At 46.5% G+C, this 23579-nt stretch overlaps 1 protein-coding gene across 11 annotated transcripts in view; it reads left to right on the top strand.

Moving 5' to 3' along the window:
• Positions 1 to 6327: 6327 nt before the first annotated feature.
• ATP2B3 (ATPase plasma membrane Ca2+ transporting 3) overlaps positions 6328 to 23579 on the top strand; it is a gene marked incomplete at its 3' end in the record, with an annotated part of 126609 nt that continues 109357 nt past the window's right edge. For 6 of the 11 annotated variants that reach the window (XM_083718452.1, XM_083718447.1, XM_083718443.1 and 3 more), the window contains exon 1: positions 6329 to 6674. Of the gene's footprint in view, positions 6675 to 23579 lie in introns of all 11 variants that reach the window. The other 5 variants (XM_083718450.1, XM_083718445.1, XM_083718449.1 and 2 more) reach the window with 2 other exon arrangements.

Raw genomic sequence — 23579 nt, 5'->3', positions numbered from 1 at the left:
AGCATAAAAATTAGCCAACTGATGGCAGAAGGCAGGGAGAACCCAAACCAATCTATTCCCTTCTTCCTGAGCCACCTCTCTGTCATCTCCCAGGCCCCCAAGAGCACAGGACTTGCTGTGTTTATGTGTTAGAGAAGGTGCCTGGTGATGAGGCAATTCCCAGATTTTAACCATTTGGAGCAGGTGAAACCACACAGGTAGCAACCCAGTTTATGGTCCAATTTATTGGGGGGGGATAGGAAAAGGTGATCTCGGGGCTGAGCTTCACAGCAAAGGTTAAGGCCTGCTCTTGTATATGTTTCAAGACTAAATTGAAACACACACACATCTCACACTGAAGTTCCACACTGCTCCCTACCAGTAACTTGTGTCAGGGCCGTTGCTAGGATATCAGCAAGGGGGAGGCAGAGCAGGCTGGTAATAAGGGGCACAACTGTATTTGTCTTCATAGGCACTTGGGATTTTTTTTAAAAAAACCTCTACTCAATCAAAAGGCTTTTCTAAAGTGCTTTTTTCCTTAATCGAAGAAAAAGCAAGATACATATTTGACAGACATTGTACTACTCCTTGAGAGTTTCCACGCAACCACAAAAACCTCAAACTAAGAAACGTGAGCAGGCAGAATCATGAACACCTTATTTTTACATGGGGGTGGGAATTAAATGTACCCAGGAAGGCAGTTACCCACCCCCACTCCCTACTTAGCTATAGGCCTGCCTTGTGCCATCCTGAGGCATTGGCTGACAGATGAGAAAGTGCCATTTTCTGAGCTTCCAGCAAATACCCCCATCCATTACTGTGCCCCTCCCCACCACCAATGCTGACAGTCTCATTTCCCTCTCTTCAGCTGCTTCGTCTCTGCTCTGCTGCTGGAAAAGTATTCTGAGTCAAGCCTTTCCCAACGTGGTGCCCCCAAACGTTGTTGGAGCACAACTCCCATCATCACCAACTGCTGGCTGTGCCGGGTGGGGCTGGCAGCAGTTGTAGTTCAAAACATCTGGAGGGCACCAGGTTGGAGAAGGCTGGCAAAGACAAGCGTGGTCTCTGCCGGTTGGGAACGCCAAAGAGCGGAAACCAAGGGTGCATCCATAATTCATGGTGCAAGTAAGTGCTGCTGACAGTGGGCTCTTGGAGTGGGGATCATGCTTGCCTTGCCAGCTGGCCAGCAGTGCCCATTAGCTGATAGCTTTGCTCAAAACAACCTGCTTGGCAAGGCAAAAAATTAATAAATCATTATGCTTTGGGGACTGGGGGAAGCACTCCTGCTTGAGCATTTGCCAGCCTGCTTTGAGGGAGGGCGTGTGGAGCTGCCCAAAGTATCTATCTATCATCTATCTATCTAGCACATATTGTTTGTTAGGGCAGGTGCTTAAATCAGATGACACACAGGTAAGCTAGAGACTGCTGGCTGCCTTCTTCCATTTACGTACCTAAGCCTGTATCAATGCTATTTCATCAATGCTATTTCCATATTCTCAATACAGTGTCCATTTTCTTTAAATTATTGCTTCCTGATTAGTTTCCTAGTTCTTCTTTGTAATAAATTTGTTTATGATTTTTTTAAAGAGAGATTGCCTTTCCCCACAGTCATCTAACAAACAACTTGCGTGCCACAGTTTGCGGAAGTTTGCTTGTCACTTGTGGTGGCCGCTGTGTTAAAGAATGACCTCCCCTGTGAGACACATGCAACATTTAAAGCGCATTGCACCTACCCAAAAAATCATGGGAACTGTAGTTCACCCCCTCACACAGCTACAATTCCCAGCACCCATAAGAAAACACAGCTTCCTGGCTTTTTCAATGTGTTTCAGACACATGGTATGAATGTCTACTTGATCATCCAGGCTAAGGACTTTAATGGTTCATGTGATTTGTTAGTCACCTTTGGGGGCAATTTTTAAGCTGAAACATGGGATGTACATTAATATATTATTTTAATTATACGTTTATTTAGACATTTTTAGGCCACCTTTTAGGACAAAATAACAATTTAATTTCCATGCTCAGGGTGACTTGCTCTTATTACATTTGCATTACTGGTGGGGAGGGGGCTCAGGCATTGGGTGGATCTCCATAGCAGGGGGCTTTTTAGTCTGGGGAAATAGCACCTGGAATGCACCTTCCTTTGGCCTTGCTAACTGTGTGTTAGAGCCCATAGGCATCACAATGGAATTGCAGAAAAATTATTAACTGGTGTGGAGGGAGGGAGGAAGGAAGGAAGGAAGGAAGGAAGGAAGGAAGGAAGGGAAAGGAAACTTCTTTGCAGAGTGAAGGGATAACTGTCGAACCTTTCTTGGCTCTGGCAAGTCTTGAATGAGAGGATAATGAGTCTTTCCAGTTTGTTTGTAAAAGATTAGCACAGAAGAAGTCAGATAATCAGGAAAATAAATAAAGCAGAGGCTGGATACTTCTTTCCTTTCCTTTGAGGCAATTTTAAAGGTAACACTTCTTTACGAGATTGCTTGCCTTTTGAATTAAAAGCAAAAGGTTGCATTTCAACTCACTGAAGATCCTTTGGTAAAGAAAGCTCTATATGCTTTGAAAGTTGAACCTTTGTAGTCTGAAGGAAGCACCACTGAACACCACTGAGTTCAATGCAGTTACTCCCAGGAAACTGTGCTTACGATTGCACTAATGCTAGGTCTAATAAATTGAGTTCTGTGCTCTGTACTGCTGCTTGATTATAATAGAGACTAATAGTGACAAGTGATGAATTTCTAGGCCTCATTGAGAATTGAAGATTGTCAAATTACTGGGTCTGAATGGCATCCACACAACCAATCCAGCTGACAATGTGTACTTCAGCTTTCAAAACACTTTTAATAAAGTACCTCACTGAAGACTCCGGATTAAGCTTAACAGTCATGGGAGAAGAGGAGAGGTCCTGGTTAAGAAATAGGAAGCAGAGAGGAGAAATGGACAGTATTTCAAAGGGTTGTGGGAAGCAGAGTCCACCAAGGATCAGTGCTAGGGACCAGCAATTTTTAAGTTGTTCCTTAATTATCTAGATTTGGAGGTAACCAGTGAGATAGAAAAGTTTGCAGATGATACCAACCTCTGCAGGGTGGATAAAACAAAGGGGGGTTGTGAATAACTCCAAAAGGATCTCTCCAAATTGGGTAAATAGACAGTAATATGACAGATGGAATTCAGTGTAAACAAGTTAAAAGTGAAGTACATCAGGGCAAAAAAATGTAACTTCCCATAGCTAGGGGTCTGAACTGACAGTGACTGAGCAGGAATGAGACCTTGGCCCTGATGAAGGTGTCAGCTCAGTGCATAGCTGTTAACTTTTCCCTTTTCTTGCGAGGAATCCTATTTGGAATAAGGAAATTTCCCTTAAAAAAGGGAATACATTGACAGCTATGGCTCAGTGTGTGGCAGTTGTGAAAAAAGCAAATTCCATGTTAGGAATCCCTAGGAAAGGCACTGAAAATAAAAGTGTCAATATTATAATGTTATAATACAAATCTGTGGTGAGACTGCACCTGAGCACTGTGTACAGTTCTGGGTGCCTCATCTCAATAAGGTTCTCAGAAAGCGGGGGGGGGGGGGGGGGATAAGAAAAGAGTAACCAAGATGATGAAGGGGTTTGAGCATACCTCTGAACAGCAGCTGCTGGGTAGCAGAAGTGCAAAGAGCGCTGTTGTACTCTGGTCTGCTTGCAAACTTCCCACTGGCATCTGGCTGGTCACAGTGGGAACAGGATTCTGGAGTATGGTAGATTTTGAACCTGATCCAAATATGTAGATCAACATATCTGCCTGCATTTTTGGACTTTCCTTGGGTGTGTGGCTAGAAAGGCTCTCATGATGTCAGCCTGAGACCACTGGTTGTCTCAAAGAAATGAAGATCTGGGCTCTTTCGGTATTTATATGCCAACGCCATCATCAGGCAACAGTTTGTAGGAAGGTTTGGAGGGGACCCCAAATTTTAGGGTTCATAGTTAATGTTAAGTACAAACCCCATGTTTGGTGTATCAATTGCTCAGTTTGTGGGGTGCTGCAAAGTGCAGGGTTATCTCCAGTGCTTTTTTTGAAAAAAAAATGTTTGGGGTACTCTCATTTTGAATCAAGAAAATCACAATTTTATAGTTCAAATCCGGAAAAATAAATACAGTAAATAGACAAAAGTACAAAGATTCACAAAATGTTTAGGGGTGTGCATACCCCTGTGTACCCCCAGAAAAAAGCACTGATTATCTCTGCAAGATGCTGCAAATCAACTGGTTTGAAGGGGACCCCATATTTTGGGGTTCATAGTTAATGGCATTGATTGTAGGCAATGAAAAAGCAGTGACTTGGTAACCTCTGTCAGACCACTATGAATTGCATCAGTTGCAGCCTTCATCAATAGCTCCACAGCAACCCTTGGTAAGTGCAATATTTACACCACCACACCCACCAAACCAATTGCTTTGTATGAGTGTCCATGAAGAAGAACTTGATAAACCTCCTGTTTTCATTGCCAGCCTAGAACTGCAAACTGCTCCATAAATCGTAACAGCAACACACAGGATAGGGACCTGTTTCTCAAGCATCTGGAAGACCTGTGTTCATCTCAATGGGTCATAACACACTAGTTGTGGCAACATAAACCTGTACAAAACGAAGGACAATAATATTTCTATGGTAGCAAATGCTGATCTCTTAGATTTCTGTTTTGCAGAAGATAGCTGCTCAGAGTGTTAATTTTGGGGGCAAATCTGTGTGCCTGGTGAAGTGAATCACCTCTTACTTGTGGACAAAGAAATTGGAGGTGGAAGCTGAAGACCATTTCACTAAATTCTTCCTAGTTGGGGTGAAATTCTCTTGCAGTTTCTCAGAGGTGAGACATTACAAGCAGTGACAGTACCATAGTTTTATCCCCCCCCAACCCTGTGATTAGTTATTGTAGCTCTTGCAAGTGGCAACAGCAGCAACTGTGTACCTGGTCACTCTTTTGCATCCTTCTCAATACACAGACTTGGAGTCCTTCCAGGGCATTGAGGAGGGTGCAGTGGCATCACACACACACACACACAGAGAGAGAGAGAGAGAGAGAGAGAGAGAGAGAGAGAGAGAGAGACTGGAGAATATTTGGAAACAATCCTGCAAAGTGGCCTACTTTTTCTAGGGGACGGTGAGAGAAAAGAATGGGATTACTCTTCTGATACATTTCTGTTCAGTTCTAACACAAATTAGTTTTGGTGACAGGTGTAATCTGACTGACTAGTTTATTCTGTCATCAGAGAATGCAAGCTTCAAGTTACAGAATGCTTCATCAGGCAGTATGAAAAGGTAGCCGAACATCAGGAATGTTTGTTTTCAGCCACTTCATTATTTAGATGGGATTGAACATGTGTAACCAAGCGCTGAGGTGGATTGTGGCCCTGTTCATGAAGTTTTCAGCAGTCAGAAGGAGAAAAAATGAGAATAGTTGACTGGAAGAGAGATCACAGACAGTTGTAACGACCCCAAACCTGGCAAGGATTATAGCACTGCACAAACAAGAGGACAGAAAGAAGATAGGCACAGGAGATCAGCTAGATTGATCCAAATTAACCCAGGTGTCTTTCTGTTCAATAGCTGCAGGATCCAGCATAAGCACCAGGTGCAAGTGCAATAGGTTCTGCGTAGAGGAAAGGGGTAAAGGGCTCCTCCGTTTTACCCTCCATCATAGTAGTGGTGTTGGGTGACATGGTGGCAAGGGCAGTTTTCCTGACTCTCCACAGCACCCTGCCGAAATGGCTGAAAAAGCCCTCTCTTCTGTTGTGTGTGGCACCCTTAGCTGGGTCCCGCCACTCTGTGTCTGCGTCGCTAGAATGCAATGGATAAGAGTTTGAGGCTTGGCTAGGCGGGCCCAGGTTCAAATCACCACTTGGCTATGAAGCTCCGTGGATGGCCTTGGGAAAGGCACTCCCTCTCGGCCCATCCACCAGCAGCAGCACCACTCAGGCATCCGGAGCTGCCCACTTGGCCAAGGACTCTGTGGCTGTGGCTGGGATGCTACAGGGGCAGGTACGATCTGCACCAAGCAGATGGTCCTTCCATCGCTGCATCCCTGCATCCTTTCCATCAGTGACGGAGAGGCTGCTTGGAACGTACCATCACCGGGACTGGAGTGGGGGGAGGAAGCAGCCATCTGTGAGTTCCAGCAATACATCTATGGGTGTCTCTTGATTTGGGGAGGTGTGGAGAACAAGGAGGAGTTGGGGGGATGGACCTGGCTGCGTGAAGTGGGGGAGGGGGTGCAGGAGGCTGAGATCTGCGATTGGTTCTCGGCCTCCAGTCACATCTCCCTCCCCCCCCGCTTGCACCACAGTTCCCCTCCTCCCCTCGTCTCCCCCTCCCCGCTCTGCTGAGATTTGCAGCTGGACCAGCGCTCAGCGAGCTCTCTCCATCCTTGCAGGATGTAGCCGCTGCGATGCCAGCCGCAGCATCCCCGGGGCTGTAGACAACCGGCTCCCCCCACCCTTGCCCTGACCCTCCCCTTCCCTCGATCCCCTCCTGAGGGGGGCAAATCAGGCCGAGGAAGCTCCCCCTCCTTCTTCTCCTCCTCTCGACTGGATCCGGGCCAAGAGAGAGAGAGAGAGAGAGGGACCCGCAGTTCCACCCCACGCTTCATCTTCTCCCCGCAGCGGATTCCCTCACCTGCCTCCCTCCTCAGTCTCTCCTGGGTTCTAGCATGGCCTGGTAAGTAGCTCCTCTTGAGGAGACTTTCTATTTTGGAGGGGAGTTGAGGGAATAAAGAGAGATGGAAAAGACTATCGGTCAAAACATAAAAATAAAAGAGCCTGGGGTTTTTTTCCGGAGGGGGGATGTGGATGAAAGACGCCCCCTTCCTCCTCTTGCGGAGGGGAATCCGGGCAGCCTCCGTCATCTGTAATGCAGAGATGCGCGGAGCTGGGGGTGGGTGCGCGGAAAGGGAGGGCAATGCGGTCGGGATGGCGTGCGGACAAGTCACTGCAGAAAAGAAGGCTGGGGGGTCGGGTGGGATTCTTTTTTTAAAAAAACACCTTACTAGACTTTCCCTGCAACCTTTAATTTAGGGAAGAGGGAAGAGAGGAGAGGCGTTGAGCAGAAGACCTGGAGGAGGAGGAGAAGGAGGAGGAGGCAGAATTCGAAAGCGGCTCCAGCTTTAGGGAGGGAGAAGTGGCAAAATGTGCATGGGGAGGGCAGGGGAGGGGGGAGAGCGTCCCGTGTCTCGCGCGTGGCCCCGCTCCCACCTCCTCTACTGCCCCTTCCCATCATTTTCGCCTTGGCGTCTATTTCTCCGCCGGTGCACCTTGCAATGCCTGCCCGCATCTCAAGGTGACAGCGACAAGTTCCTGTGGTGACCGTGTGTGTGTGTGTGTGCGTGAGAGAGAGAGAGCGCTGCGCGCGCGCACACACGGAGCGAAAAGGGAGCGCGAGAGAGGAGGCAGCGCCGGTGACGTACCTGGCCAGATCAGCAAAGGGGGTGTGGGTGGGGGCGTACTTCAAGCCCAATAGGGATCTCCCACCCACCCACCCACTGCAGCGATGTACCTGCATTAAACGGAGGGCAGGAGGAGGAGGGGGCAGCAGCCACTTAAGCTTCTGACAGCTCCAAGCCTCCCCCATCCCTGCTGTCGTATGTGGAGGGGGGAGGGGAACACTCCTCCTCTTGCTCCTTCTCCCTCCCCAAAATGTCTTGGCTGATGGAAGAACATGTGAATGTGGGGACGAATCTCTCGGGATCCTTTGGGGGCAGCTTCTTTCAGTGGCTTGGGCTGGATAATGAAAGGAAACGGAGGGGCCGAGGGATAGGCTAGGGAGACTGCGAACGAAGACAGGAGGCGAAATGATCGCTGTATCACTTGGCGGGATGGCGAGAGACACAACCGAGGGCGAAGGGCTGAAGTACGCGGAGATGGGTCGAGAAAGGCCCGAGACAGCAGGAGGATGAATGGGGGGGGGGTATTCCATCTCAGAGCCCGGCTGCTCTCGCTCAGCTCCAAATCTCCCTTCGGTCCCGGGAGAGGCTAGCCTGGCCAGACGCCCCATGGTAGCGCAAAAGCGGCGCTGGAAGGAGGCGAGGGGATGTGAGCCTCCCTTTGGGGTTTCTCCCCTCGAGATGCGCTGCTTCGTGTCCTGCAGGCTCCCTTCTCCCCGCCCGCTCCGCCCCGGGCCATCGAACGGGCCTCAGGGCGACCTCAGCTCGTTGCGAGGGCGGACGGCTCCGGAGAAGGACGTCTTGGGAAGGAGACGGGGCGGTGGAGGAGACCAGGCGGCCGGCGCCGAGGGCGGGGGGAGGAGAGCCTGCCTGCGCGGCCGCCGAGTCCGCCGGCAGCTCGCCAAGGGCACCGAGCGAGAGAGCGAGCGCCTTCTCCGCGCTCTCCTTTGGCGCATTGCTCGGGATGGCAAGGCGGGCGGGCGCGCTCCGGCGCTTGCTTTTTTCCAGGCAACTGCAGGGGAGGGGGCGGGCTCCACAGGCTGCCGGGGCTGGCTTTCTCTGTTCCTGATTGGCCGAGCAGGCCTGATTGGCAGCGCGTGGGGGGGGCGGTGGGGAAGAGTCTGGCGGAGGCGGGGCGGGCAGGGCGAGGGGGCCTTGGCGGGGAGGGAGCTGGGCTGTGGGCTCCCACGCGGGGGGCGGAAGCGTAGGCATCTCTGGGCCCGGCAGCAGGTGGCAAATGGGGGCGGGGGCGGGGGCGGCAGGAAGGTTGGCAAGACCGGGATGGCCCCCCCGCAGGCCCCCCGGCCTTTGCCTTTCCTTCCCGGGGTGGGGAGGGAACCCCTTCCCTTTGAGGTTCATCCATTTGTCTCCCCGCCCCTCACTCTGCCTCTGCTGCTGCCAGAACTTCACGACCCCTCGGTGAGACGGAGTGACGGGCACTTCTGCGCTCTGTGCAGAATGAACTGGTGGAATTCGCTGCCCGCACAAGATGTCTGGGGCCCTGGCTGCAGAAGGGGATTGGACGAGAGGCCTCCCAGTGGCTTGTAGCCAGACTGGAGCCTCCACGTTCAGAAGCAGAATACCTTTGGGTACCATATGTCGTGAGAACAAGCAGCGAAAGATCCAAGGGTCGCCTGTGCTCTGCGTCCCGAGGCGTCTGTATGGCCACTGTGGGAAAGAGGAGGCTTGGGCAAGATGGTGGCGCAACCATCTCTTGGAGACGAGGAGGGGAGGAGGGAAAGAGTAAAGCATGAGAGAGAAAGGGAAAGAGAGAGCAGAGATCAAGAGGAGAAAGCCTGGCAGAGAAATAGGACAAAAGAAGGGAAGCGCGCCTGGATAAAGTGAGCAAGTAAAAGGTTACGGTACCCTAACTATGTGAGATAAAAATCATGGATCCCAAGCCGCAGCTTAAAAGTGAGACCTGGACTTTGGAAGGGTGATGTCCACTGCGGCCTAAAAGGGGCCTTGCCTTCCTCTCCCTTGGTTCATGCCCTTCCCAGGCAGGCATTCCTTCTTGTCTGGTGGGAAAGAGCAGGGTCCCCTCGACCCCACACATAATGGGTGTTCCAGGGGGAGACCCAACTCTCACAATGCACGAATAACACCCTCAAACAAATGGGACATATGAATACGCCACACACAAATTTCATGCCTAGTGACAACTTCCAGAGAGGTAACTGAGTTTGCTGCAGCAAAGACAGCAGAGAGTCAGATGGCCTCTGGGAGGCTGAGAAATTTAATGTGGCAGCAGCTTTTGTGGGCTGGAGTCTCCTCCGTCAGTTTAGTCAGTGTGCAAGTCAGGCTCTATTTGCTCCCTTTCTCCTCCTTACTATATATATATATCTTCTTCTTTGCTTCTGACATTGACACTGTGTACAACTTGTTTTTAGAAATTCTGCTTATCCAACCACATACCCACACTTCACAAGTCTATTATATTTACACAGCTCTTAGCTGACCCATCTATTTCCCCTCACCTGCTCACATGGGTCTGTGGTGCCCACAGAGCTGTGCCTGGGCTCATTCATCCAGCCATCTTGAATGTTCCTCATGCTTGTTATTTTCTACGCACATCTATCTTCAACACAGCAAATTATATGGCGTGTGGAATCTCCTTCACATCTGCAAGGACCCCATAGCCCTTCACAGCTAAATGTGGGGAAACCTGTGCTGCATCGATCTTCTCTAGTTAGACCTTCTACTTATGATGGACGCTGTTTTAAGGGAGAGATTAATGTCCTCCAGGAAATTTCCAGCCTTGGAAATTTAGTTTTCTCCTCAGCTTCCTCCATAATTTAGCTTTCTCTTTAGCTTTCTCCACAAGAACCATGGTTAGCTCCAGTAACTAAGCATCCACCTACACCCCCCCTTCTCTGCTTATATAATCCTGTATTAAGTAACCTACTCAAGTGTTTCCCCTTCTTGAGGTCACCCTTGTCATGTCTCCGCCACTCCCCACCCTGCCCCATCTCTGGTCCCAGACCAGCCAGACAAACTTCTCCCCTCCCCCCTTAGAGAAGGCTACAGCTTTTCTGTAACAACAACTGGGGTGTCATTTTCAGATTTGGGGGCTGGGAATAAGAGTGATATTTTTCACTTGCTTTTGTAAAGAACAGAAGTGTGGGAAGGGACATTTCAAGAGCATTCTCTGTGGTTTCTTTCTGTGCTGCCTTTTAATCTCTGTAAAACTTTTAGAAAATATTTGTAAGTTGTTATTTATCCTTTCAAAATAAAAGTAAAGGGATTTGTGCTTTTGGTATGCATACTATGTAAATTAGTCCATTTGTATGTTCGTAACAACAGGCTTTCAATATGCAGAGTTCTATCATGGAGATAAGAAGTAATAAGGGCGATAAACACCTGTAGTTTGAAGAATAGGATGCCCTGGCCCATGAATGACACCTCTGATTGAATGGTTGTATCTCCATTGATAGCAAATTCTCCTAGCTTTATTTAGCATAGTATGTTATTTGTCTGTATTTGTTATTTGGCGCTGTGGGTTAAAGCCTCAGCGCCTAGGACTTGCTGATCGAAAGGTCGGCGGTTCGAATTCCTGCGGCGGGGTGCGCTCCCGCTGCTCAGTCCCAGCGCCTGCCAACCTAGCAGTTCGAAAGCACCTCCGGGTGCAAGTAGATAAATAGGGACCGCTTACCAGCGGGAAGGTAAACGGCGTTTCCGTGTGCGGCTCTGGCTCGCCAGAGCAGCGATGTCATGCTGGCCACGTGACCCGGAAGTGTCTCCGGACAGCGCTGGCCCCTGGCCTCTTAAGTGAGATGGGCGCACAACCCCAGAGTCTGGCAAGACTGGCCCGTACGGGCAGGGGTACCTTTACCTTTTTATGATCTGTCCTGCCCAGAGTCTATTATGTAAACAATTGTGGGTGGAGGAGAGAGATGTGTGCACTAGTATTTTTTGGATAATTCAACCCCAGAAATTCTTCTTGGGGCATTTTCTGCACCTTGCTTTGGCATTCCACATGTTCTATGGAATATCTCTACAGATACATATTTAATGTACCTTATTAGGATATCAGATGCTTAAATCAGAAACCTAATGAATGTTCAAGTTTGGGATCTAGCCTAGGAAAGGGACTTCAGGCATGGCAGGGAATTGCATAGCACAACACCAGCTGCTGTGATTGGAAGGCAGTATGAAGCCTCTGGATTGGCCACTTCTGATGGAAATACTAGGAAGGTGAGCTCTGGGGCTCCTGCTAAAATCACTGAGTGTGTGATTCTTTCCAAACCTTTGTCTGCCAAGATAATGCACAATTCCTGTGTGTGTGTGTAGGGGCAACTGCAGAGGAGAATGCATAGAAGAAAATGATGTTTAATTCCCTGCCTTCAATTTATTTCTCCTACTGTGTCTCCCCCCCCCACCTGCCTCCTCCAGATGAGCTTATTTCCAATTTCTGAACCTGGCTGGGGGAACACAATGTACAATGGCCTGGGGGAAGGGGGCATTTTCAGGGGGAAATTGATAAGTAGTTTTCCTTGTCCTTGGAAGTTCATTTCAGGCAAGAGATCAATGCCAGGTTTGGTTTCAGACACTTCCACTCATAGCTCCATCCAGGCCCTAATCCAGCCTCTGCCAACATGGCGCCCTCCAGGTGTTTCAGACTATAATTGGCTGGATCTGGTTGTCCAAAACATCTGGAGGGTGCCTGGGTGCCCAAGACTGCCATAATGCATTGATTTTCTGCTACTCATTCATTCTCTTGTCCTCCGATTACGTGTTTTCTATCCATCTGTGCGTTAATCCACTGGTGGGATATTGAGAGGCCCGCAAACCTGGTCCCTGGCAGAAGTTGCGTTTTGAAAGGCCTTCAGTCTGTAACAATGTGAAAACAATCGTATTAATAACTCACAAAGATGCCAAATATTTTTACTAGGCCAAGAAACCCACTAGTAGCCCACTCTCTGTATATTGTTATATAAATGAGAAAATTTTGGTATACATTGGAATGTGGCTCTTATTATCATGAGTGCTCATGATTTGACTTACTGATTATTTTTGGGAAGGGATTTTTTTTTTAACTGAACATGATGATTTGTGGTTCAGGCAGGGCTTTTTTCAGCTCTCAGCCTCTCAGGTGGCACCATTACCATTCTAAGATAACAAGGGAGGTGTTCATGGTGAGTTCCAGCACTTCTTTTTCTAGAAAAATAGCACTGGGTTCAGGGACAAAAAATCTCAAATCCTCAAGCAGCAGAATTCTGTTACCTGTATAAAATATGCAAAATATTATTTTGCATAGTTTTTGCTGCTTTTCTTTAACCAGAAGGTTAAGAAATCTGCCGAAATGAAAGATGATTCAGCAGTTTTTCTGATTTCCAAGAAAACTTCGCTAGACTTAGCACTCAACATAGCTTTGTTGCATTAGGGAAAGGAACTTGCTTTTCATACATTAAAGGAAACTGAATACTGTGCCCAGTATTGGTTCACCTTCCTTCACTTTCAAAGAATCAACATGTGTACAGCCCTCATCATAGCAAATGGCTCTGCTTGGTAGCATGGTGTTCTCCATTTGAGATTCACCAAGATGATGGTGGTCATAATCTTAGGATTATGCGTTGAATTTGATGGCTCCTTTGTCCAACACATCTGTGACCCACTGGGCCACAGTCAGTGAAGGACATGGAGTTGAAGTAGGAGCCCTGGCAGGATTAGGACCAAAGTTTGCTGGCATCCTGGAGCAGATCCACAGGCCAGCCAACCTGGAAGCTGAGCTAATGGTATGCCAGGATTTGAGCTCTGCTAAGCTCACCTGAAGGAGGGCTGAAATGAAGGCCAGAATCAAGCAGCAGGGAGATGGGGAAGAATAGGCAGGCAGAGATCTGGTGAGCCATAGAAGCAAGGCCAAAGTCAGGAAGAGATTCTAATGTGTTTAAACGCAGATCTGATTAGATGTTAGCAAGGGGTTGCCTTTGATGGAGCTATGCTGAGCCTGGAGTTGCAGGGCAGGGAGAGAATAGACTCAAGAAGTGTGGAGTTGGAAGGGACCATGAAGTTGATCTAGTCCAACCTCCTGCAATGGAGGAATCGTTTGTCCAATGGGCAGGGGCGTAGCTAGCTTATCCAGCACCCGGAGCGGCAGGGACCGGGCGAGCCCCCCACAGGGAAGCCGTAGCGATCCACACAGGGGGGCGCTGCATGGGGGCGCTGCGGCAATCCATGCATGGGGGCGCTGTGGTGATCTACCCAGGGGGGTGGTGCAGCAAGCTGCCCAAGGAGTCCGCCTGGTGCGACGCAAGCCCCACGCTGCCATTTTGGGCATCGCGGGGCCCCGAGCCACTGTGTTACTCCCAGGAGAGATGCGTTTCTCAGACACACTACAGGCCAGGCCCCGCAATAAGTGTTGACCCCCACAGCGTGCCCTTTTGTCACCCCCCTCAAGGATGACACCCGGGGTGGGCCACCCCCCTTTCTATGCCCCTGCCAATGGGGGCTCAAACCCATGAACCTGAGGTTAAGAGTCTCATGCTCTACCAACTGAGCTATGTTTCACTTACATCGAATTCATTTTCCCTCTCCCCCTCTGTGATCTCAAGTGGATGGGGGCCCTACTAGCCCACAGACCAAGGAGACTCCTGGTTTGAGTCCCAGCAGGTGGATGCTGACCTCCTACTCAAGCTCTTTCCTCCTCTTTTCATCCAGGTTTCTCAATCCATCTTTACAGATACTTCCCTTAAAACACTGTGAACCATCCATTTCAACTGAAGCCTGCCTGCCTCTCTGTGTGTGTCTGTGTCTCACTTCTCCTGCTTGGCACTTGCCAGGGGTCAGTGCATTACTGATCAGCCTTGGTCTCCTACCCCTTTGGCCGAACGTAGCCAGCCAGGCCTCTCTGCTATCAACAGCTTATACATTATTTAGGCAGCCAGTACCCATTTCAATCAGACAATGGAGTGTAGCTCCTGCCTCAGAAACACTGCAGGAAGAATTTATGGGTGAAGATGGATGCAAAGCTGCTGGGGGTGGGGTGCGAATACTGGTTCTGCAAGGTTGGAGGCAGAGGCTGGTTCAGGGTGCTGAGTGGCCCACAGCCTTTACATCAGTGAAATGCTTGGGGAGAAACTCCAATGACAAGACTTAGATTTCTTTAAAATAAAAAATTAATAACACAACAAATTAACAGATAAGTGCAAGAATGTTCACGTAGTGCTTGTGAAAATAAAAGGGGAAACCACTTGTTTCAGTGGGTGAGAGGGACAGCACTACTGAGCCATCATTTTGGTCTGCGGACTTGCCTGTCTGTCATTTCAGTTAGGAACTTGGGAATAAGCTGGAGCTGATCCTACAGTGGAGGGGTCTGCTGTGAGCACTCAGTTTACGTTGCAATCCCCCCCCCCTTCTGTTTGTTGCTTGCCCTGTTAGGTAGACTAGAAATTCAGGGGCACACTGCCAGAAATCTGTGGCAAATGTGAACAGGCACCCAGCCATTCACCATAATACATGGCAACACGCTCTGGTTGGCCAGCAGTCCAGCATACCCTCAACACACTTCTTTTGTCACAACCAGCCTTGACATTTTCAAGTGCACACCACAGAGTTTAATGGGGTTTATTCAAGATAAATGGGCATTGGATTGAAGATTTAGTCATATATGAAAAAACTTATAAAGTGAAAAAGAACTCAAGGGTGGTGTACACAGGTATAAGATTTAGCAGTGTTTTGAGAGCACATAACCTAGAACAGTAATGTTCCTCTGGAAGTTAACAGACTACAGTACCCATCATTCCTGTCCTCTGGCCATGCTGATTAGTAAGGCTGGGTGATACATCAATGTATCATCGCAAACTGATTTGAAGTCCATATTGTCATATCAGTTTCATTTCTTTTAGAGAGAGAGATTAGGGTTCAGGCAGAGATGGCAACCCTGCCATTTGACCTGGAAGGAAGCTCTGATAAATAACTCTAAGTGAGCAGGTGACAGGCTGCAATTGCTTTTGTGCAGCGTTTCCCAACCTGGTGCCCTCCAGATATTTGACTCCGAATGCCCATCAGCCCCAATGGACAGGGATGATGGAAACTGTCATCTAGCAGCATCTGGGAGGTGGGCTGCTCAGGGTGGGGAAGCTGCTTGAGTGGTAAATAAGAGGTACCTTGCTGCACATGTTCAGACATGTTTGGCCTGTAGCACTTTTTACTTTGCTTAGCATCTTTCATTAAAATAGCGCCAGGGTTGCAGATGGAAGGCAGTACAGCTAAATGAGAGTGGCTGAAACAGAAGACAGTGAGGAAGGTTCTTATGCAAGAGTATTGGCAATAGGGGTTTTTGGGGTGCTGTTTTTAAAAACATTTTTTAAATTTTTATTTATAAAATTAGTTTTACAGCATGAAAAAACCCCTAAAAACCAAACACTCTCTCTCTCTCTCTCTCTCTCTCTCTCTCTCTCTCTCTCTCTCTAATTTCAACTCCCCCCTTTCTGTGATTCCTTATTTTTATAATATTTTACTGCATTTCCAAAATTAATTTAATTTAATTTAACTTTTAAAAAACATTATTGAGAAAAGTCCAGAATCCCAGCCCCAGCCCTGGACCTTTGCTCAATAAAAATAAAAGCTGGAGGGGCTGATGAAAGTGCTTCCACACCAATTATCCATAGCAAGCTAACTTCAAGAATCTGCACTTGCAATTTGGGCGAGGCTCCAGCTTGAGACTTGCAGTCAGGATTTGAGTGGTCAGATGGAAAAGAGGACCAGACTCTTCCTGCCTTTTTAATGGTTGTGTAGAAGGAATTTCAGCCTCTTGAGTGGAACGTCTTCTGCGCAACTGTTAACTGTGCCGGACGCACCTCGTCCTCCTTGAAAAGTGGCAGCCCCTCTAGGGCTCAGGATAAGACGCCTGGTCTAGGTGGAATCTTGGTTTTTATTCCATGTGAGGCAACTTGTAATCTGACTCCCTCCCTTGAGCATAGTTGTGGCCTGTTCTTTTCCTTGTCTGATCTGCTGCCTTTTCACCCATTTCAAGTACTGCAAAAGGAAATGGGTGGGACCTGCATCTTAATGAGAAGCTGCAGAATACCTAAATACAAGAATGCTCTTACACTGAATTTATGTAAGGGCTTGCCTACACTCTTTCCAGGCACTGGTCCATTCTTTAAAGCTCAGTGTCCAAGCATGGTTTTTTCCTCTCCACTGCTTTCTCTGCAAAAACCTGCTCTTTACCACCAAATTGGAGCAAATGGCAATCCGTAGAAAAGCTGAATTGCCCATTGCTCTGATTAAGCAGTAACAAGCACGTTTCTCTGGGGAAAGTGATGTGGTAAAATAAAACAACAACACTCAAGATACAGGCCAGGAAAGCGGAGGACAAGCGTTGCTGCATCTAATGCAAAGAGCATCAGTCAGGGCCTTGTGGTATGACCAGCTGCCATATTTCAACAGGAAGCTACAGGGCATGGACTGATTGGAAATGAAGCAGAATGTCCACCCCTAAACTTCCAATATTGAAAGCAGCCTTGTAAATTTAAGTTATAAACAGAAATAAAAGGAAAATAAAAATGTTGATAAAAAACAAATATATATTTGAAAAATCACAGTAGGTATGAGATAACGCTTACTACGTAAAAATTGCTTGAAAAATGAGACACTGCGGATAAAAAATATGATAACTTTATTCCGAAATCGAAATAAAGGGAAGTCGATGAGTGTTTGTCAATGTAAGTTGAGTTGTCTATGTTTTTATGTATTACATGTTTCGTTTTTCTTTTTTTTCTTTTTTTCTTTTTTCTTGGCTGTGTAAGTATGTTTGTGATATGTATGATATGTATGTTAAAAAGCAATAAAAAAATATTTTTTAAAAAAAGAAAGAAAGAAAGAAAGCAGCCTTGTGTATAACTGCTCTGATAGCATCCTGAGCACAGATCATTATGAAGGCACAATAAAAGGATGACTGGAAGGGCCCTGAACTGGTTATAAGGCAACGTTTCATGTTCCTCTGGAGATTTTCAGGTGCACATTAATCCAGTGCTCCAGGGCTTTTCCCTTGCTTTCTGGGCAGAATTCAAGATGATGAGTTTCCTGAAGCCCTCGGTTTTCTTGGCCTCATCATGCTCTATTGAAGGCTACCTTTTGTTCCAGGCCCCCTTCACAATCTCTGCAGGCTCCACTCCTCTAACTGCTCCCACAATGTGGCAAATTGATGTGGTGCTATAGGTAATAATTCTCTAAAGCAGCTGCACAATTATGGCACACTTCACCAAGCATGGACAGAATCTGAACATTTTCCAGAAATGCTATGACACTTTTTCATTTGGACCAGTGTTAACCCAGGAAGGTTATCCTGCCCTTTTTGTATTTGGCATGATTTTGGAGAGACATCTGGGATCCTGAGGGAGTATGGACTTAAAAAACAAAAATCAAAGCCCACCACTACCAAAACAAATTCCAACCCTCCTTGCACATTCTTGCTCACATGCAAATGTGAATGCATGATGGAAAGCTGGCAGGAGTCATTTTTAAACCAGATGTAATACAGTTTGTACAATTGGCTTTTAGCATTGAGTGTGAAAACACCTTTGGTGCTGAAATAAGCAGGAATAATAATAATAATAATAATAATAATAATAATAATAATAATAATATTTTTTTATTTATACCCCGCTCTCCCCAGCCAAGGCCGGGCTCAGAGCGGCTTACAAGCAATAATAAAAACAAGATGAATGGTTACAACTTAAAAACAAAAATAAAATACATTAAAATAATGGAACATTAAAATATTAAAATGTAGCCTCATCGCAGGAGGAGAAGGAAAAGAAAGGGGGGAAAAAGAGGGAGAGAGGGAGGGAATCAAATTGGCTCCAAGCCAAAGGCCAGGCGGAACAACTCTGTCTTACAGGCCCTGTGGAAAGAAATCAGATCCTGCAGGGCCCTGGTCTCATGAGGCAGAGCGTTCCACCAGGCCGGAGCCAGAGTTGAAAAGGCCCTGGCTCTGGTTGAAGCCAATCTAACTTCCTTAGGGCCTGGGACCACTAGGGTGTTGTTATTTATGGACCTTGAGGCTCTCCGTGGGGCATACCAGGAGAGGCGGTCCCGTAGGTACGAGGGTCCTAGGCCGTGAAGGGCTTTAAAGGTCAAAAGCAGCACCTTAAATCTGACCCTGTACTCCACCGGGAGCCAGTGCAGCTTGAAAAGCACTGGGTGAATATGCTCCCATGGCAGAGACCCCGTGAGGAGCCTCGCTGCAGCATTCTGTACCCGCTGAAGTTTCTGGGACAGCTTCAAGGGCAGCCCTGCATAGAGCGAATTACAGTAGTCAAGCCTGGAGATGACCGTCGCATGGATCACTGTGGCCAGGTCGGGGCGGGAAAGGTAAGGGACCAATTGCTTGATGCGGCAAAGGTGGAAAAATGTCGCCTTGGCTGTTGCTGTAACTTGCGCCTCCATGGAAAGGGAGGCATCAAGGATTACACCCAAACTCTTAACGGAAGGCAATGGCACTAATTGGGCCCCCGCAAGAGAAGGGAGTTGGTCCCTCATCCCCATGCCATCCCGACCTAGCCATAGGACCTCTGTCTTCGAAGGATTTAGTTTCAATCGGCTCCCACGAAACCATCCAGCCACAGCTTCCAAGCATCTGGTCAGTGTGTTTTTTATAAAATAAATAAAATGCTGCTGTTAACTCAGTTGGAGAAAAGTCAGAATTTTAACACAGTTCTGCAGAAGATATACTGTATTTTTCCATCTATAGGACGTCCCCATGTATAAGATCCCCTCTATTTTGGGGGACTCAGATTTAAGAAAATGGGGGGAGATATATCCATGTATGACACCCCCTAATTTTTGACATTATTTTTTAGGGGGGGAAATCTAGTCTTATACACGGAAATATACAGTATATTTTCTTTTGCAAGAGAAAACATCACTACAGTATTTGATAATACAGTGGTACCTCGGGTTACAGACTCTGCTAACCCAGAAATAGTACCTCGCGTTAAGAACTTTGCTTCATGATGAGAACAGAAATCATGAGGCGGTGGCGTGGCGGCAGCGGGTGGCCCCATTAGCTAAAGTGGTACCTCAGGTTAAGAACAGTTTCAGGTTAAGAACAGACCTCCAGAACGAATTAAGTTCTTAACCCGAGGTACCATTGTAACACAAACAAAAATATTCTTATTGTTAACAGCCTGATCCTATGAATATTTCCTCTGATATAGCCCCAGTGTTTTCAGTGGAGCTTATTATTCCTATTCCTATTCCTATTCCTATTCCTATTCCTATTATTGAAACGACATTTCTGTGCCCTTTGGTTTCCATAAAGGTGTTCCTTTGCGCCAGAAGCAGTTTAGTCATGCTGGCCACATGACCTGGAAAGCTGTCTGCGGACAAACGCCGGCTCCTTTGGTCTGAAAGGGAGATGAGCACCGCAACCTTATAGTTGCCTTTGACTGGACTTAACCATCAAAGGGTCCTTTACTTTTACCTTTTTTTATTATACACATAATGAGAGTTAAGAGTGAAGTGTGATGCTTGTATTATTTCTGCATCCAGTGCGGCTTACTCATAAGTAAGGAAAGCTATCTCAAATAACAATAATTTAATTGCATGTTCTGATTTCTGATTTCTTTACAAAAATACTTGATAGCAGACCAGGTCTTTGGAGAGCACTAGAATTGTGTTGGCTTTGATTCTGGATTAGTGGCAGCTCAGATATTTTGCAGAGTATTTGCCTTACAGAGCTCTGGTGGTGCCTTAAGGCAGGATTCTAGTGGTAAAGCTGAGGTTGTAGATTTCCTCCTCCTTCATGATATTTTGCTTTGTTTTAGCCTGAAGGCACTCTATGCAGCAATCTCATTGAAGCTGAGCAAGTTCGGGTCTGGTCCGTATCTGGATGGGAGATCACTTAGGATCCTTGCCTCCTTGAATTCCATGGAAGGATGGCAGGATATAAATTTCACTAATTGATCAATAATGTGTTGTGAACTTGCTGCAGTGGATATGATTTTCCTTGCTCTTATATTCTAGCATTTCCCACAGTGGGTGGTGATGGAGAGAAGTAAGTAAGAAGTAGTAGTAGTAGTGGCCTCTCAAACGAGAAGATGACATGCCTATTCCAAATAAAGGCAATGCAAGGAAACGCTGTCCAAGGTGCTGAACCTTGGGAGCATTGATTCCCTAACTGTATGTTGGCGCACACTGATGTTACTGCCAGAGGCACAGATTTTTGCACCTTGAAAAGTCAGGTCATCAAGCTGGATACAGCCATCTGTTCTGGGGGTAGGGAGTCCTTTTGCATTATTGACAGTCTTCCCTCGGTGCCAGTCTTTGGGCATTAACACATCATCTTGAAGAAAGCAGCAAGGACACTCTGGGATTCCCAGATGCAGCCTGGCCTCCAGCCCCTGACAGGTGCAGGGGAACCCCAGAAGCACCACTGGTGCCCAGAGAGCACCGCTCCATCTCTCTGGACCCTGAAGCGACTAAGCAAACAGCAGGGTGGGAAACTCCAGAGACACGAGGCACTGGGCTGCTACACTCCAGTTTCTGGAGGATACCCACCCATTGTTCCACAAACTGATTGAAAGAATATGTAGTTGTTGTTGTTATTGTTGTTGTTGTTGTTGTTGTTGTTGTTGTTGTTATGCAGAGGATGATGTGTCCCTCCAGTTTTAACAACCACCACTCTGTGCTCCAGCTGTCAAAAGTCAAAGAAACAACAACAACAACAACAATAATTTATTTGTACCCCAGCCACTCTGGGTGGCTTCCAACAAAGATAAAAAATACATTAAAATGTCACACATTAAAAACTTCCCTAAACAGGGCTGCCTTCAGATGTCTTCCAAATGTCAGGTAGTTGTTTATCTCTTTGACATCTGATGGGAGGGCGTTCCACAGGGCAGGCGCCACTACCAAGAAGGCCCTCTGCCTGGCTCCCTGTAGCTTTGCTTCTCACAGTGAGGGAACTGCCAGAAGGCCCTTGGAGCTGGACCTCAGTGTCCAGGTAGAATGATGGGTGTGGAGATGCACCTTCAGATATATTGGACTGAGGCCGTTTAGGGCTTTAAAGGTCAGCACCAACACTTTGAATTGTGCTTGGAAATGTACTGGGAGCCAATGTAGGTCTTTCAGAACTGGTGTTCAAAATTGGCAGCTGAATCCTGTTTGTCCCAAGACCTTGAAGATTAAAGCATTCCCACAGACAACCAGATTCTTTGAGTTGCAAATTAACAAGATAGCCCGTTCACACTGAATCCATGTCTGTCCAGGACAGCCAGGTGTCAAAAACCACAAATCAGCTAGAAACTCCCTTTCCTACAGATGGAGAAGATAACTTACTCACACTCTTAAAGACAGAAAGTCTGCATTTAAAGAAACAGATACACATTCCCAGGATTCTGCAGGACCTGGCTCTCCCACAATGCTCTTCTTTAACATGAGCCAAAGTTTTAGCCTGCTAAGATTTCCCAACATCACTAACCCCCCCCCCTTTGCATGCAGGTGAAGTCTCTAACTCACCGAGGGCTTGAGACCCATCAGCTCCCTTCACCTGGTTTATCTGGCCAGTTGAAGCTATTTCCCAGGGTGTGGCCACTGCCGCATGCTGACAGCTTCTAGGAGCCACAGGTGAGAGCTGAGTGCAGGGTTGGGACCAAAGGTGGGCAAACAACCCCAGAAGAAGCATGACATGTCCTACACTGGAGGTACTAACCCTCCCCTAAAACTCCATACAGCCCAACAAGAATCATATTATAGTTGTGATATATGTTACTGTTGGTTCCCAGCTTTCTGCTATTCTTCTGCAGTCTCTTATATGCCCTTGATATGCTGTCAGTTTTCTTAAATTAATAATCTCCCTTCTACATATTGGTGCATCTCACTGGGGGCTTTCCCCCCTCTGTAAGCCTCACTAGAAAGGATTATGTGCTGTCGCAATCATTCCATTTGCCTCAATGTGGTTTGGCACAATAGCATCTGAGTTACTTGGAAACTGAATTTCACAACTCTACTAACACACCGAATTTCTGGCAGATTTAAGCATTTGGAGAAGAAGGTGTGTTTGCAGTAGAACACAAACACTTTCTTTTTAAAGTCCCCTTTCAATTTTATAACACCGTAAAGTGAAAATGTGTTTATCGAGTCGTAGGGAAATGTAAACCCCAAAATTTATTTTTCACAGTTGCTTTTGCAGGACATGGCATCCAAGATCACACTCTACAAAATGGTACACTCATTTGGCTTGCTGAATCCAAATGTTCTCATATATAAAATAAATGCAATTGTTTTCCTATGTCAGGTTTTGAAGGATGTGCCATCTGGTTGCCATCTGGCTACCCATCTGACTAGGGAGGTGGGTCACAGCTGAGGCCTGAATCTGAATTCTTTCATTTTCTAAGTTTGCCAGCCATTAACTTGGATGTTCTGCCTTCCTTAGAAGCCTTAAAGAGAACAGTGGAAGGCCTGATAGTCAGAACTGCTGGTTAATTTTCATGTCTTTATCTTATCTTTATACTTACTAAATACACCCACCCACCCACACCTCTGTCAATCTGTCTATCATCTATCTATTATCTATCTATATCTATCTATCTATCATCTATCTATCTATCTATCTATCTATCTATCTATCTATCTATCTATCTATCTCTATCATCTATCTATCTATATCTATCTATCTATCTCTATCTATCTATCTATCTATCTATCTATCTATCTATCTATCTATCATCTATCATCTATCTAACTATCTATCTATCAATCATCTATCTATCTATCTATCTATCTATCTATCTATCTATCTATCTATCTATCTATCATCTATCTAATCTATCATCTATCTATCTATCATCTATCTATCTATCTATCTATCTATATCTATCTATCTATCTATATCTAATCTATCTATCTATCATCTATCATCTATCATCTATCTATCTATCATCTATCTATCATCTATCTATCTATCATCTATCTATATCTATCTATCTATCTATCTATCTATCTATCTATCATCTATCTATCTCTATCATCTATCATCTATCTATCTATCTATCTATCTATCTATCATCTATCATCTATCATCTATCTATCTATCATCTATTTATCTATCTATCTCTATCATCTGTCATCTATCATCTATCTATCTATCTAACTATCTATCTATCTATCGATGTATCGATCTATCGATCTATCATCTATCTATATCTATCTATCTATCTATCTATCTATCTATCTATCTA

The sequence above is a fragment of the Podarcis gaigeae genome (genome assembly GCF_964106915.1).
Source record: "Podarcis gaigeae genome assembly, chromosome: 17".
NCBI classification, from domain to species: Eukaryota; Metazoa; Chordata; class Lepidosauria; order Squamata; family Lacertidae; genus Podarcis; species Podarcis gaigeae.
Note: the sequence above shows the minus strand (reverse complement) of the source record. Positions and strands in the feature narration are given on the sequence as shown.